We start from the raw sequence: 14,366 nt of genomic DNA, 5'->3' as shown, positions 1-14,366 counted from the left end.
TTTATTTATTTTAAAATATTATTATTATATTTATTAACTATATAATACATGGTGTACTTCGTTGTCACATTTTGTGAACATCTTATAGTCTTTTTTTGTTTTATTTATTTTTGAGAGGTGGAGAGAGAAAGTGTGCACATGCACACGGTGGGGGGAGCAGAGAGAGGGGGAGAGAGAGAATCTCAAGTAGGCTTTGTACTGTCAGCACAGAGCCCAACGCAGGGCTTAAACTCTTGAACTGTGAGATCATGACCTCAGCTGAAGTCAAGAGTCAGACGCTCAACTGACTGAGCCACCCAGGAGCTGCAACATCTCGTAATCCAATGCCCCATGTCAAAGCTAATGCCCAAAAGGCTGTTAGGCTAGATATTTTAACATGGAAGGTACTTTATGTCTGGTATTAGGCCATGCTATGTTCTGGTCAGTCCTATAAATCTCCTGAGAACCACTGTTGCAAATGATGATATATGCATATGTAACAATAAACACCAAATTTTTTTATAGTTGCTATTCGTGGGTGAGTCTGGGCCTCCAGTATGTTAATTAGGAATGAGCTGTTGCAGACAATTTAGTAAATAACAAAAAGTCTTTGGATCACAGGGACTTGAGAATCTTGTAATTGCTCCTTTACATAGAGGACTATCTTTTGCTCAAAGAAGATATGTTTCATTTTTTTTTAATGAGGTGACAAGAGCTATCCATTTTATGCTTTCTGCAAATGTATATTAAGAGCATAGTAAGTCCAAAGAGTGTTTGAAGACTTTGATATAAAATAATGAACAAATCAGCCACTGTTCCCTCTTCATGACCCTATAGCCTTTATCTCAAACTTGGCCACACTTTCACAATTTTTACAAAATCATATTTGCCTGTGGCACTATTCACTAAGTATTTTTTCTTACATTGAGAAAGTTTTTTTTTCTTAAATAAAGTTTTAAGAGAAGCTGCAGGAAATGCCCATGAGAGCAAAATATAGTTTTTATATATGCAATATCTCTTGAAGTGAATTATCCACTATTAAGATAAAGAAAGACCATGCCCTTTTTATGTACTAGCCAAAATTATATTAAGGACCACTAGTTACCACACTTTTAGAAACAGTGACCAGAGTAAAGATTCTGAACTGAGCAGCCTGGAGGGGCTAGCTGTCCTCATCACTTTGGGGGTGGGAGGTCGGGAGATGAGTGCAATGGACAAACTGCTTGTCCTCAACCTGTTCCTAGGGAGTTACTAATATTGATGAGTAAAAAGTCATTGGACAAAGCCAGCTTTGGAAAGGGAGCATTCACAATAAATAGTCAATGCTTTGTGTTTTTGTAAATCTTGTTGTGCATTTTGCATTGTATATGTGCTTTCAGTGTAAGAGTTTTTTAAAAAGACTAATAATACAAATGACTTTTGTAATTCATAGCAATCCTGAAATGCATGTGTACTTAAATGCTTATTGTGTGCAGAAGTATTTTCTTATCAAAGATCAAATCATTTGAAATTTTATATTCAGTGGCATTAATGTGGAATGTTGAAAGGAAAACATAGTAAGATATATTTTGTGGCTTTAACTGATTTTCAGTCTAGTTAAGAGATAAAACCTAAACATATCCTGCAAGCCTTTAAGCTTAAACTGCAAAATGTGTGAGTCTGACAGATGTGCCTCAGGAGTTCAGATGGGGTGAGATCATTGTGTACTATATAGGTCCAGGGGCTTTGTGCAAGAAGTCAGACTCTGGCCAGCCCTTTGAAGCTTTGAGTCAACAGGGTATTCCAATTGGAGTGCATCAAAGCGATACCACCAATAATGTTTAGTAATGTATGTGCTAGAAAAAACAAATCCTTCATCAGTTTTTTTGGATTTGAAGATCTAGTCTTGTTTGAATTTCTTCTAAGCCATAGACGCATGCTCTGGTTACCCAGAAATTCACACCTGTGGCATATTGTTTTGCATATGGGTTTACTGATATGTGTGTGTGTGTGTGTGTGTGTGTGTGTGTGTATGTACAAATAAATTTCACTATATTATCATATATGATACAAGCACAGTAAATGCAACTCTTGCATTAAAGTGGTCCAGTTAGAACCAGAGTGGGCAAAACTATTACTTTTAATCAACAGTGGTAAATTAAAGAGTTTTAGTGATGGTATATGTGTTTTTTCTTAAGTGGTTTATTTTTGTAATCTTAGGTTAGATTTTTTTGTTATTTATGCTTTAGTTTATTACATATTTTTAAAGTGCCATTGAATTACTCAGAACCGAAAGAGTGTAGACTTATTAGAAAAACTGAGAAATAGCCTTCAGACTTACATAATAGACGGTAGTACAAATTTTAGGTGTGAAATCAGTGTATCCTTGGATGTCACCTGTATCTTTCTGTATACAACACATGATCAGTATTTCAGTGTTTATTTAAAATAATACTTAAGTGTTATAGGCTAGTCTATAAGTTTCATAAATCATCCATAGAATTCACTTAATTTGAAATAATGTTTAAAATAGTTCTTATTTAAGCTTGGGTCTAAAGTACTTAAGCAGTATATTCTAAGCAGCATAATAAATGATTTTCCTGGATTCTGTCTTTAACTCATTTTCATTTGAATTTAGTATTGTGAACATAGTTTATATTAATCCATATGCAAAAACATTAGGATGTCCATACTGAGCAAAGACGATTGAAAGCTTTAAAATAGTTGAAGGTGGTTACAGGTGAGATCTCTTATCCATGGTCCATTAAAAACGTAAATATCTTCATTCATTTTTATTTTATTTTTTTATTATACCTGCATCATCCCTTATCTTCAGTCATATTTGTAAGTCAGAAACTTGGAATGACACATTAAAGTTTTGGTTACACTCACTGGATCCTTGTGATTGCTTGTTTTGCTGATTTCCAGTCTTTGCCTGAAAAAAAGTTTTAAATCTAATCCTTTTTAGACATGTTCATCTATATATTGACTGGATTTTTTTCAGTTTCTTCCATTTGTCTCTTTTTTTTAGTGCTAATATTTGCAAGGCATTTCTTATACCACTTTCCATCATATGCTGATTAAAACCCCTACGTTGGTATCTGTGTAAGAGATGCCTACAAGGTAAGCGGTTAATAGTAAAGGATAGTGGCCTTTTTCTTCCCACTGTGGTGTTCTTTGCACCATACATTATACACAAAACAGCTCTTGTTTGCGAGCAGCCATTTTGTTTATCTATGGGATTTTCCCTCCACAAATTTACTTCTGGTATTTTGAATCATTCAGCATTCAGTGTTTTCTATTATCTTTTCACCACTAGTTTTTCCTTTGTACAGTTTCTTTAATAAATTTTCCAACAGTTTTACAAAGCATAGTTTTTTTGGTCATATAATGATAGCAAGGTATAACATACAAGTAAATGGCAATATAATTGGGTTAAACTTTGGAATACTGTGCGAACATGTGCTGGTGAGAAAACGTACTTAGTTAGCTTTAGGAAATGGCTCTGTATTAAAAGGATTTCTTAATCTGCGTGGTGTTTATGTATCAACTTCATAGGGATTGAGCATTCTTTTGAAGCATTCATTCTGTATCTCATTAAAAAACTAAATCTTGGATTAATAAGCCTCGTGGAAACAACTTTGCAATATCAATGTATTTATAGATGACGAGGATGAAAGCCATTTAAATGCAGCAAAGATAACACCTTCTTCAAGAAGATTATGGAGAAGAGTTAATTTTACAGGAACCACATACTCAAAAGGAAACTTTCTTAGAAGTAAAAGACAATAATATGTCATGTGCTCATCTTTTCATTCAAGATTTAAGACAGAAACTTTTTTTTTAAGTTCACTTCAGCCTTGCGGTATAACATATATAATATATATGTTATATATAGTATGTATGTTATATATAGTATAACACTATGACATACTGTCTGTCTTGAAACGCTTGAAACTTTAAAGTTCTAATGAGATTCCCTTGGGTAAGATAAATGTATAGGAGGGTGGAGAAAAAAAAGAAAATTCTATTATGGTAAAGGAAGAGGAAAAAAAAAAAAGACTTGTTAATGTGTGATAAATGTGTAGAAAGAAGTGAAGAGAAGAATAGGTAGAGGCATGAAATGGGGAAGTAAGTCCATCAATTTTGTTTAGTAGACTCAATTTATTACTGGCTGCTGGCTATGATTTCGGCCCTTTTTGTGTCCTCATAATGTAAGACAGGATTACAGAATCAAAAAACAGTTAAGACAAATAGTCCATTATATAGTGACAGTTAAGGCATAACATTAGATAGGTAGGAATATATTAATTCAACAAATATACATTGTGTACCTCCTTTTGGCGATGTACTGTTCTAGTTATTGGGAATGCAACAAAATACATGCGAGATCCGTGTTTTCAAGGAACTTATCTTCTGGAAGGGCGAGAAGGGCAATAAAGCAAACATATGTTAGGTAAGATGATTTCAGAGAGTTTTAAGTACTAAGGGAAAACAAAGCGGTGTGATGAAGAGTGGGTGATAAATATAATGAAAAAACTATCCTGTTCACAACAACTACAAAATCGCTACATTGTAATTCATCTTAAAAAAATAAAAGATGTGGAAGATGTTTGTGAGGTTAATTAAAACTCAGGGTGCCTGGGTAGCTCAGTGGTTTAGTGTCTGATTCTTGAATTTGGCTCAGTTCATAATCTCAGAGTTCCTAAGATGTGGCTCTGCGCTGCTGAAGGCAGGGAGCCTGTTTGGGACTCCCTCTCTGTCTCTCTTTCTCTCTGTCTCTCTCTCTCTGCCCCTCCCATGTGGGTTGAGTGCGCATGGTCTGTCTCCCTCTCTCAAAATAAGTAAACATTTTTTTTTAAAGATAAAACTCTACTGAAATTGAAGCTGAAGAATTGCTTAAAGGCTGTGAATGTGACTTAAAGTAGGGTAGTGTCTCTTTTGGTGATAGGTAAGAGAACCACAATTTAGAACATTTTAACATCTGATGGTTTTGAGGAATATGGCATAGATTACTTTTTCCGCTGTGCATTTGTTACCTTTCGTTTTGGCTTTGGGATGTTGTCACAAAATAAATGGGCAGAGGAATACCATGCTTACTGTTGGGGAAGGTAAGATTATAGTTTTGTAAAATATCCCCCAAATAATTTCATAAATTAAACATAATTTCAATGAAATTCTGTAAGAATTTCATGGACTTTGATCTGCTCATCTGAAAACTGACGTAGAAAAGCAAAAGCCATAAGTAGTCAAGGCGTTAAAGCTTATTATAAAGATATAATAATTAAATGGTGTTTTTGTACAAGAATAGGTAAAGAATACAGTGAAAAAGAATAAAAAGATCAGAAATTGATTCACAGATGTATAGCATTTTAATATATTAGACAAAGAATGGGGAAAGTCTGAACTGTATAAAATGTGATGTTTAGATTGGCCCATCCAAATATGAAAATGTAAAAAATTAAATAGGACTCACATCATAAATATTTTTTTAAATATTCCAGGTGAAATATAAAAGAATAACTTTTTGACATTTTAAGTTATAGTTTCTTAAATAAGACACAAACGACTCACAATTTGGATATTAAAATTAAACTTTCACGTGTATGTGCATGACAAAAACCATACCACAGTTAAAAAAAAAAAAAAAAAAAAAAAAAAGAACCAGCCTTCCTTTCGTTTTGTTCACTTGAAAATTTAGTCCAATAAAATCAGGCATGGATAAACATATTTAGTGATACATGTTTACTTCCTATGTTTATTCCTTAAGGAAGTATGAGATTTTCAGCATTCATTTTAATACAGAATATCTGTTTCACTTCAAGATAGGTCTGAGTAGTACACAGACACTGTTGCTTGAAGATGACAAAACTCAGAAGGCTAGAAAACTGAGCATTAAAGGGGAAGATTGCAATTTGAGAAGACTGAATAGTCTGTATGGAAGATGATTGCATTAAGTAATATGTACTGGGCACTGGCCATGTGCCAGACCATGTTTTATTTAAAATGCATCTCAGGGGCGCCTGGGTGGCTCAGTCTTCGGCTCAGGTCACGATCTCGCGGTCCGTGAGTTCGAGCCCCGCGTCGGGCTCTGTGCTGACCGCTCAGAGCCTGGAGCCTGTTTCGGTTTCTGTGTCTCCCTCTCTCTGACCCTCCCCCGTTCATGCTCTGTCTCTCTCTGTCTCAAAAATAAATTAAAAAAAATAAATAAAAAAAAATAAAATGCATCTCAGTCATATCAAGTTGACCACATAAAATGTCATAAACAAAAGTTCAAGTGAAAATGATGATAGTTTGAGGCTAACTGGCTAGTGAAATGATAATTCCATTAATAGAAATGCAAAAATAAAGCAGAAGAGAATGAGCCCTCATACATGATCCTGAGTTTGGAGTAGGATATACTGATGTGAAGGGCCAGTGAGGCATTTGGGAATGTGCTTTTGTGACTTAGGAGATAATTCTGATCTATTGCTACAGATTTAAAGGGCATAGGCTTATGAATGGTATATATTTAAATTCAGGAAGTATTTTAGGTCACCAAAAATTTGAGAGTATAGAAAGAAGACTGAGGATAAAATCTTGGATAAGACCCAACTCCAAGCATGAAAGGATCCAGTGCTGTAGAAGCTAAGATATGTAAGGTAGGAAAGGAACTAGAAAGTAGTGCCAAATAGTGTAATAAAAATGAGGCAGTCAAAAGATTAATCAGTAGCTGTCATGTCTTACCATTGGTAATTGGTGGCTCGCTCGCTGATAGAAAACAATTTTAAAATCAGCCTCGAAAACGTGTGTATTGATTATCTGTGTATTGAAAACATAGTTTGCTTCTAATTTTGTGAGAATTATTTTACATTGTTTATTTCCCCTTGGGTGTTTTTGTTCATTGTAAAGCATTATTACTTTGAGCCTCTATCAGATGCACTGACCTGCCCTTTGCATTTTCAATGCCGGTGACAGATAATTCTCAAATAGCAATGTTTGCACACAGGAATCATTTTCAGAACAATTTATTTTTGCAGGGCTGAAATTTTATTTGACTTTATTTTTTTTTTTTAACATTTATTTATTTTTGAGACAGAGAGAGACAGAGCATGAACAGGGGAGGGTCAGAGAGAGAGGGAGACACAGAATCGGAAACAGGCTCCAGGCTCTGAGCTGTCAGCACAGAGCCCGATGCGGGGCTCGAACCCACGGACAGTGAGATCGTGACCTGAGCCGAAGTCGGACGCTTAACCGACTGAGCCACCCAGGCGCCCCTTTATTTGACTTTAAAGTGATAACATGATGGATTAATTTCCAGCTGCACAATTAGTTTTACTTTAGATAAAAAAAAAATACTTCATTTGAAGTTTCAAAATGCTTTCCTTTCTTTTTAGTGACAGCTATAAGTGTCACTAAAACTCGCAGATGTATGCCATTCATAATATTTTATATACTGCCTTTTTTGTCACAAAACATTTGATCTTCTCACATGACGTTACCTTTATCAGTGAATCAGATGATGTGATCTTTTTTGCTTGAATTCTAATGTTCACATTTTTTTTTTCACTTGCATAGATTCTTAGCACTTCCACTGATTCCTTTGGCTTTATGGTTTTAATTTTAGGAACTCTGTCTAATATAGGGAAAGCGTTAAAAGTAGCTATAATCACATGTTTATAAACAGCAAGAGAGACAAATCACTTCAAATATGAACCTCATGAGGTTATGGTGAATGTTTTTCAGGTCTCTAAACCTCCTCTAGATTGACTTGCTGCTTGTGACAGCAGGGTGTGGGAGATTGGATAGATAACTTCACTTGAATGAAGTACACTTGACCTTGGCCATGATGTTAACATACTAGCTTTCTACCACCTGCATCATCACCAACCACCACCATCTCCTGAAGCAAAAAGAAATCTTAAAGACTGTGAATATGGAGACTTACCATATGCTTTTAAAAGTCACTTAGTTCAAGAAGTAGAAGGGCCACCTAGCAATATTGCTGAGAGCAGCTTTGTAGTTCAAGTAAATAACACTTGAGTCTGTGACTTATGAACCAGGACTCCACTGCAGCAGGCTGGCTCCATGCCTTATGCCCTTAATCCAGTAGATAGTGAATACTTACTCACCTTGTTATTTAGGCATCGTTCTGAAATCTAATTCTACTTAGAATGTGTTCTGTACACAGGGTCCCTGGGTGGCTCAGTCAGTTGAGTGTCCGACTCTTGATTTCATCTCAGGGTATAATCCCATGTTCAAGCCCCACATTGGGCTCCATGCTGAATGTGCAGCCTGCTTGAGATTCTCTCTGCCCCTCTGCCCCTCCCCTGAATGTGTGCACATGCTTTCTTTCTCTAAAATAATAAAAAAAGAATGTGCCCTGCATGTGATTTACTAAATATTTCAGCTTAATACACATGCTAAAATATTTTGCTTTTCACTAAAAGATAAACTTTGTAAGTAATCAAATTTTTTAAATTAAAATTTCACCCCTCTTTAGGACTTTTTTTTTATATTGGACCTTTTGTACTGTACTGTTATATTACACTTTTTTATGGGGAGAGGGTACATGAAAAAATAGGAAGGAGATCACAGTTAATGACTGTCTTTTTCATCCCTCTTACATTCTTCAATAACAGTAGAGAAGTAATGATGATCCCTACATTACATGATCCTGAACCCAATGATGATTTATAATGTTTCCACTGTATACGTTTTACCATGAATTCCTTGTACTATACTCACTGAAGGACTGAAAGAGAGAACCTGCTTACTGCACAATTATCAAGAAAACACTGTTTCAGTTTATAGTGTTGAGTGTAAATGTTAATTACAAATGTGGAACTTAAATGTGTGTGTGTGTGTGTGTGCATGAACACACACACACACACCAATTTTTTTTAAAACTTTCTTTCCTCTTCCTTATGAAATAGAAAATATGGTGAAAGATTTCAATTATATTGTTTTAACAGTTCTTTAAGATCCAAACATAACAACATATGCAATTCTTGTGTTACTGCTTTTCGACCTGACTGAACAGGCTTTTCTGCTGTTTAAAAAAAAATTGAGGGAAATTTCTAATATTGTCTTAAGTATCTTCTGAAAATGAATCACTATTAATTCAGTCACAAAAGAAGTAGGATCAACTGAGATAGGTGTTGTGCTGTCTGACCCACCTACGTGGATCAGGACAACCACCACCTTTTTTAAAGTCCATGAGCTTCTCCTACTACTCATCCTAGGGGTAGTATTGATGAGAGCATTGAAAGAAAACAGCTTTGTCATCAATCCATTCCTGCAGCTCAGAGCATCTCCCCTGGTGGGACCCACATTTGTTATTTTGTTGTTGTTTTTACTTGGTTCATGATGTCTTGGTCCGGTTAGAAGTTTTCTCCTTGGTAGAGCAGTGGTGATAAAATCTGTCTCACAGCATTGCTGTGAGATAGTTCATGTGAGTGCCTACCAGTTTCTAATCCACTATTAGTGCTCCGAAATTGGCACCTGCTCTTGTCCTTCGCACTTAAAAAGTATGATAGTAAATAAATTCTTGTAAATGTAAGAGTGTAATGAAATTATCTGCTATATTCTTTTATGTATACATTTCTCTTTTTTAAAGTTTATTCATTTATTTTGAGAGAGAGAGAGAGAGAGAGAGAGAGAGAGAGAGAACACTCACGTGTGTGCATGCAGGGAAAGGGCAGAGAGAAAGAGAGAGAAAGAATCCTAAACAGGCTCTGTGATGACAGCATAGAGCCCTTAGGTGGGACTTGATCTTACAAACCAGTGAGATCATGACCTGAGCTGAAATTGAGAGTTGGACACTTAACCTACTGAGCCACCCAGATGCCCCTGTAAATTTCTTGATAACAAATGTTTAAAATTTCCTTAGATCAGATAATACATTTTTCAGTATGTCAAGAATTCTGCTGTTGTTTTAAATTCCATATTTTAGGTACATTTTTTCTAGAAAATATTTTAAATACGTTTATACAGTTGCATTGGAAGTTTGTGAAATATTGTCATTATTTTTATGTAAAAAAACACAATACCTACCCATATACACATGTATCTAAATTTTTTTCCAGCTCATTCCAAAACTCAATTTAGTCCTTTAGAATGCATTTATTTTTTAATGCCTGATTACTAAATCTGTTACTGTTCTGCACTGATTTTACCGAAGTGGCACTGTTAGCCCACCTGATTCTGGAATAAGAACTCATTGTTTTGCTTTTATAATGGACAAGTTATTTTTGGAGACAGTGTTCTTAACCTTGATTTCATAGATAAAAGGGTTCCTACATAGTTTTTAGGGGCTGGATGAAATCTATGAAATTGTACGCCATCGTGTGAAAAGTACAATAGCTTGTCTTTAGATATATAATTTTCTGGTTTCAGCACCCATATCTTTCATCAGATGCTCAAAACTTTCTCAACCCATTGGTTTAAAAGGATAAAAACAAAACAAAACAAAAAAAACAACCTAGTTCTTGTTTTTAAATACTTGGTTCAGAAGTTTAACATACTTGAGGAATTCTGAAGCCTAGTTTTATAATTGGAGCAATTATAAAAGAACAGAGGATTATAGACATTATTTAGCAAATCATGTCAAGGTTTGTTTTTGTCTCGGAAACTTCCTACATTATTATATTCTTCTGTCGAGATCATCCTGCTGGCATGCCCTTTACCATAATGGTGCTACTGTATTACTCTACCATACCGTTACCCTTTATACCTGTCATCTGGCACAGAAAATTTAAAGCATAAGGCTAACTAAAATTTTGATCCTGGAATTGTGGTAAGAAAGGGAATTGTGAAGAGAAAAATCTCAGATTTTGTGTTGCCTAGTATATATGTGTGTTTCCAAAGTCTAGCCAAGAGACTGGGGATCTTATTTTTCAAAACAGATACTTAACTTTTGATTTCAGAAAGGAATAACAATTTTTTTTTCCTTGAATATTATGCCCTTTGTGTGAAATCTTGCAGTTGCTGGAAGTTTCATTTTAGAAATCGTGGCAAAGCAATTCCAAATATGAATTTAACATAACTTTATTCCATAGAAACCTATCTGATGGCATGCAATGGGCTGCTGGTTTCTCTCCATATAATGTGAGGGATTTTAGTCAATTCTTCCCAAACCAACGATCTTTGGAAAATAATGACAGGCCAGTAATAAAGCCATATTTCATCCTTTTCATGTACAAAATTTTGTTCTAAATAGACTTGCAGGTGCAACATGGGCTTTATTCCTAGGCAGTTCAGCCAGTCAACAAACATTTATTATTTATTATGTATGAGTCACTGTGTTGTACTTTCAGGGATTCAATACCAGTAAAAACAAACAAAAATGAAAACCAAACAAACCAAAATATAGGCAAAAATCCACAATCTTTTAGAGTTTAATTGAATGACATACAGATACTTAAAAACTAAATAATCAAGTAAGTAAATGAATAGACAGGCGAGACTTGCATTCATTGTGAAGGATAAGCAGTTTTTATGTTTTAGTACAGTTTCATTTTCATAATTTCTTTTAATTTTTTTTGATGTTTATTATTTATTTTGAGAGAGAGAGTGCATGCCCAAGTGGGGGAGGGGGAGAGAGAATCCCAAGCCAACTCCTGCTGTCTTTGCAATGCCAAAGGCGGGGCTCTAACCCAGGAAACCATGAGATCATGATCTGAGCCAGGATCAAGAGTCAGATGCTTAACTGACTGAGCCACTCAGGTGTCCCCATTTTCCATAATTTTTAATCCTAATCCTTAAACATGTTTTAAATGATCTCTAAGTTAATGTAGAATTTAAGGAGTACCAAATTCTGGAAGAATGTTTACAGTTAGGAATAGAATTAATGTCAAACCTATTGTTCTGAACAGTGGAATGGAGCCAGAATCCAGCAAATCAATAATAATTGGTCAGAACGTCTCCTGCTTCATTGGTTATAGTAGAAACACCTCACAACCCATTAAACAGCAGTTAAACGGAAAAGGTTTCAGAATCTCTGTTTTTTGTTTTAGCTTACCTTAAATAAAGTACTATAAATGTAATAATATTACCAAGTTTATGAAAAGAAAGAAAAAGCTCTAAGTGGGCTATGTTGAAAAAGGATACTAATAGGCAAACATATGCTTAAAAATTAATCACATAGATGTTGAAAGATTTCCTGGCAGAGTGAAAAGAATATAGGATTTAGACTCAAAAGCTCTGGATTGAAGCTTAATGTTGTCATTTTTCATTAGGGTAGTCATATGTCCGTATTTTCTAGGGACCATTAATTGGGGACACAATTAAGAATACCATCCTCCTTTATTCTTAAAAATGTATTAGTGTGGACAAGAAATTATATGATCAACTTACTATGCCAACCAACACTATTCTCACAATAATAAAGCTTGCATAGTGCATTTGGTTTTTAAGGTTGTGGGATAGAAAAAATAGTGTAAGAAAGTGTTCTATAATCTGAAAATCATTGTAAGAACTATACAGAGATATATCATTGCCTTACTCATTTGGGCAGAGTGATTAAGGCAACTGTGTAAAAAGTGAGTGGTTTTATTTTAATCAGCCATTCTTGATCAAACTTGGTATTTCTGTTCGAGTGGCTGTGTACTACCTGATCTGCCCAAGGTGTATTATGTTGGAGTCACCTTGCAGACCACGACTACCAGGAATAGTGAAACCCAGGCTTTATTTGTGATAAGGATAAGGGACATATTCTATTTAATTAACAAATAGAATTGTTTCTGAAACTGAGTAAGGAAAATAGAACCACTTATTTTGTGATGTCATCAGTATTCAAATCAGTTTTGAATATTCTTCTAGACTGCTCCTTATTGTCCTCAGGAGGTACCAGTACCCTCTACTAGCTTTGGAAAATGTTACTAATTTTATTATTCTTATAAGTGATTATTGGTAATCACAAACTTTAATGTTTATCCCAATGAATTTGATCTTAAATGCACAATTTCTCAAAAAAAAACTATTTCATTCAGCGCTATTCCCGTGAACCCCATTACGTTTCAGATGATCAGTTTAACCTCTGTAAAATGGCTATAACTTATCCTTTGAATTTCTTCCTGGAAGCTTTTAGAGGACATGTATTAATTTGAAACAAAATAAATCATAAACAGTTTTTATCAATGGCAAGTGAGTTTTCAACAACTTCAAGGTCTCCTTTATCAGTAGGAGGAAGAAACTCATTCTCCCTAAATCTGTGAAGCCATTAACTGAACATCAGGAAGACTGCAGAAACTTGGCAAGCAAGAGTCAGCTCACCATGTGGAACTAAAAAAGATACAGTTTCTGGGACAAGATTGTTGGGGATGATAATTACTTCACAGGGTTGTTAAAAACATTAAATAAATAATGTATGTGAAAGCATCTGGCTAGTAACTTGCAGCCTACTAATGAGTGATATCCAGTAGATATTTGTTAAGTAAATGAGCAAACTCTGGGAAGAATGAAGAGTCAAGGGAATATATCCTACAAAATAATGCTCTTTCTTTTATTTTTTTCTATGCCAGCCAAGACCCTCTCCCTTAAAGATTGGTACGAATGACCATGAATAAAAGTTCATTTAACTGACTCACATAATAATTTTTACAAGCTTTATGTGTCTTTTCAATCATTCAAATTTTTTTACTTCCAAAATCTGAAACTGAAGATTCTGAACCACCTAGATTAGGATGCGAGGTCACCAAAAGACTCAATTTTACTATCTCCGTCTACTGGCAGGGAGGAACTATACCCAAGCATCTGGACTGGCATAGAAAAGAGGAGAAAGAACATTTAAAAGGTAAGCAAAACATATATTTTTATTTACTCTGAATTTTGAAACTTTTCTTATCATGAGCTCTAACGTATTCTCACATAATTAAGGTTGATATGCTGAACCATACATACTAAAGAAGAGGATTTGTTTAGGTGGTATACTGCTCTTACCTGCTTTTTTCAACACAGGTTGTATAGATTTGAATGTCTTTCTTTCATAATGGGAGTCTTTTCTACCCCTGTATTTGTAAATTTTTTATCCGGTCATTCCAGTGCCCGAGTGTTGTTTTCATATTCCTAATGATCTTCAAACTGTAGTGGGCTCACTGAAAAGTCTCTATTCTCATTTCTCTGTTCCCTGATATGTTAAAGGATAGTTTCCCCTGGCATTTTAGTCTGACTCTTGTGGTGTAGAGAGAGTAGAATTGTGTTTCTCCACGTGTAAGGGATGATTCTGGTGTTTCTTAGACTTTTTTTGTACGTTGTTTTTCATCCTTCATTTATAAGTATTTTCTTTTGGCAGAAAGTACTGAATGAAAAGTTTCTTGTTAATGACTACAAGTTTCAATACACACTTGTATCAGGTTTTGTTTTTGTTTTATTGGTATATTGCCTCATCAGAATTTTTTTGCTTGTTTCGGTTGACTTGTGTTGTTTTA

General features: G+C 34.9%; 1 protein-coding gene across 5 annotated transcripts in view; it reads left to right on the top strand.

The window, feature by feature from the left end:
• Positions 1–14,366, top strand: part of PDGFC (platelet derived growth factor C) — a 203,451-nt gene that overhangs the window by 89,254 nt on the left and 99,831 nt on the right. Inside the window, exon 2 of one of the 5 annotated variants that reach the window (XM_049632348.1) lies at positions 13,672–13,732. The exons of the other annotated variants lie outside the window; for them this stretch is intronic. The gene's annotated coding sequence lies outside the window, so the exon portion shown is untranslated. The remainder of the gene's footprint in view (positions 1–13,671; positions 13,733–14,366) is intronic. 5 annotated transcript variants of the gene reach the window in all.

This window comes from Panthera uncia, chromosome B1 (genome assembly GCF_023721935.1).
Source record: "Panthera uncia isolate 11264 chromosome B1, Puncia_PCG_1.0, whole genome shotgun sequence".
NCBI lineage: Eukaryota > Metazoa > Chordata > Mammalia > Carnivora > Felidae > Panthera > Panthera uncia.
Note: the sequence above shows the minus strand (reverse complement) of the source record. Positions and strands in the feature narration are given on the sequence as shown.